The sequence below is a fragment of the Microtus pennsylvanicus genome, chromosome X (assembly GCF_037038515.1).
Source record: "Microtus pennsylvanicus isolate mMicPen1 chromosome X, mMicPen1.hap1, whole genome shotgun sequence".
In the NCBI taxonomy this organism is placed as follows: Eukaryota; Metazoa; Chordata; class Mammalia; order Rodentia; family Cricetidae; genus Microtus; species Microtus pennsylvanicus.
This window is the reverse complement of record NC_134601.1, coordinates 141,789,657-141,793,307: the sequence shown is the minus strand read 5'-3', so window position 1 is coordinate 141,793,307 and position 3,651 is coordinate 141,789,657.

Sequence of the window (3,651 nt, the reverse complement as noted above, 5' to 3'; positions counted from 1 at the left end):
GAGGGGGGATACCATTCTTCTCCTTGGAGGTGGGATTATTGTACAAGATGCATAATAACTGTCTGACTTCCATGGCAGTGTGTGCAGATTTTCTTGAAACCAGATTGGGATTGCTGAGGCACCCAGACTTATGGCATGAGCAACTATTGAGTTCTTGGTTTCTCTAGTTGGAGACAATCACTGAGGGAATATTTTGACTGCTAGGACACCCAGCTTCAGGGACTGAGCAACAAATGTGACCTCAGCCTCTCATGCATGATTTTGCTATTGTTACCATTTTAATGTAAGCTAACTATATATATATATATATATATATATATATAGAGAGAGAGAGAGAGAGAGAGAGAGAGAGACAGAGAGAGAGACAGAGAGAGAGACAGAGAGAGAGAGAGACAGAGAGACAGAGAGAAAGAATGGGATCAGGTAAAGTGGACTCTTCTCTGGGTACATAATCCATAAAACTTTCACATGTGGCTTCTGCAGCCAGATTACCTATGTCTGCTTCCTTGTAATGCTATTATTAGCTCTATAACCCTTACGTAAATGCTTATCCTTCTTAGTGTTCTCATTTGTAAAATGTGGTTTTAAGGGGAGGGAATGGAGAGGTTGAACCCAGGACCTTATGTATGTTAAGTATACACTCTACACCTCCCATTCAGGATGGAATCTCTAATTATAGTAACCTCTCCATGAGATTGCTGAATGGTTTAATGGTCATTCCTTTCCTAAAACTATTTAAATGATACCTGAAACAAGAAAACATTTTACAAATGAGAAACATTTTCGTGACCATTAAATCCCCCAATTTTTAAAAGTTCCTGTTAGTTCTGTTGCCCTGTTGCCCTGATAAACTGAGCAATAGAGAACAAGCTCCTATCCTGTTTGCTACACACACATCATCCTGCCCAGAGACGGCCCTGCATGAGCTTGTGTAGGAGCGTGAGGCTGTGAGGAAAATTGCCCTAAGGGCATCCTATCTGGCCATTCCTTGCAGCTCTCTGTTAGCCCTAAGAGAGACTGCCTGGGAGATTTATATATAAATGGTGACATTTTAGCCCTTTGTAGAATTGCTTTTATTAGGCTGTGCTTTATCATTATACGTTTGGTCTATGCTGCAGAACATTATAAAGAATAACTCCATCAACTATTGACTTCTCTATAAAGATGCCATCAAAGAGATTAATTTCATTTCAGCATCCTCTATACAGGGAGAACTTTCTCTCCTGTTTCATTACTAAGAATAATTCTTCCTTTTTTGTTTTTTCTTTCCTGCATGACTCTGTAAAATATATCCGGTTTTCTCTTTGTAGCCCTCTATCAAGTGAACATATTCCCGCAGGATACTTTGTGGAAAGAGATTCTAACTACCTCCTTGCTTTATTTGTGTTTTGTGCTCTCTGTTTCCCTCTTCCTGATCATCTTACTTGAACTTATGGTTCCAGAGGGTCAAAGTCCATGATAGTGGGGATGCACCATAGTAGGTGAGATGCATGGTGGCCGGAAGAGCAAACTGAGAGCTCATATGTTGAACCACAAGTATGAGGCTGAGAGGCCACACTGGATGTAAGGAAGGCTATTTACTTTCCAATTCTTTCCTTGGTAGCATACTTCCCCTAGCCAGACTGTGCCCTGTTCTGTGATCTGCTCCTGGAAACCTAACAAGGATGACAAGAGAACAAAGAACAGATACACATACTGTCTTGGTCACTCTTCTATTGCTGTGAAGAGAAACCACGACCAAGGCAGCTCTTATTAAAGAAAACATTTAATTGGTTGCCTGTTTACAGTTTTAGAGAGTTGTTCCATTATCATCATGGCAAGAAGCAGACAGGCATGATGCTGAAGAAGTAGCTGAGAGCTTTACATTCTGACCTGCAGACAGCAGGCAGAGAGGAATCTGGGCCTGGCATGGGATTATGAAACCTCAAAGCCCATACTTTCAACAAAACCATACCTTCTAATCTTTCCCAGTTATCATTATCTGGAGACCAAGTGGCCTCCAGTGAGCTTACAGGGGCTATTTTAGATTACTGTTGCTGTGATGGGTACAGTTGCTGTGATGAAACATTAACACCAAAAAAGGTTTATCTGACCTATCCTTTCACATTGTAGCCCATCACTGAAGGAAGTCAGGACAGGAACTCAAACAGGGCAGCAACCTGGAGTCGGGAGCTGATGCAATGACCATGGAGGGAGCTGTTTATTGGCTTACTCAACCTGCTTTCTTGTAGAACACAGGAGCAGCACAGGTGTGAAACCACTCACAATTAAGAAAATGCTCTACAACTGAATCTTATGAGGTATTTTTCTCAACTGAGGCTCTCTCCTTTCAGATAACACGTTTATAGTAAATTGACATAAGACTAGCCAGGATAGGAACCATTTTATTCAAAAACCACCACACATACAAAAAAAAAACTGGAATCAAGTAGGCTGTGTTCATTCCAAAGGAGGACACCTACTATAACACCCTGAAACTCAGAAGCTCAGCAAGTTTATTGTGTATAGTAAAAGAAGGAGTTAGCTAGTCTCAGTAGAAGGCCTCTGTAGGAGAGCAGTCTCAAGCTAAGGTTTTCCAGGAGGAGGATGCTGGTGTTGCTAGTTTCTGCACTCACTGGTCAATAGTTTGTAAACACTTGTACTTGAACTAGAGAGGGGTTTTGTCACTGCTCTGAGCCTCACCCAGAAAAGGTGTTGCTACTGCCATGATCTGAGGCACCGGGGTTCTTGATGTGGGTGTGCCCATACCAACAAAACACACTTACTCAGCACGTCATGTGCTCCTCACAAGGCTGTACATCCTAAACTTCCCCAAACAGTGTCACCAGCTGGGGACCAAGCGCTCAAATGCCTGCGATTATGGGCAGTGTTTCTTATTCAAATTACCACAGTTGAACAAAATTAAAAAGATTTGAACAAAAAAAATGAAACAAAATACCCCACAGGTTCTTGTCTTCAGGCTCAAAAAATGCACCATCATGCAGTACAGTAACCACTGAAGATGCCACCACTATTATGCACCTACTGTGTGCTAAGAACTCTAGTAGCTGTAGTATAGTCATTATTTTATTCATGGGAAAACAGTGGTCACATAAAATACAAATAAATAAACATAGTTGCTACACTAAGATGCTGAAAATACAAAAGAAGAAAGCTAGATAAGATTTCTCCTTTCATATTGCTTTAGAGGAATTATCTCCCAGAATGAATGACTAACTTGCTACATCTTTATGCTATGAGCCTTGTGATGATAATGAACATCATGATGTCAGCTTACATTTATTAAGAACAGGTTATATACCAGCATTGTTCTGAATATTTTCCATGGGTTAGCTCCCCAAACTCAGTCTTTTGGTATGTGCTAATATTATATCCACATTATAGATTAGGAAATAGACACAGAAAGCCTACATCTGAGTTTCTTGGTTAATATTATTGACATTTTATATCACACAGTTCCTTGTGGTGGAGAGCTGTCCTGAACATCACAGGATATTTAGTAGCTTCTCTAACTTCTACACATGACTGAATGTCATTAACCACCTCCCTTTCCCAGCTGGAACAACAAAAGTGTGTCCAAAACTTCAAATGTTCCCCCAGGAACACTTCTGCTCAGAAGGGGAAATCAATGAATAAGATATTTTACACCAA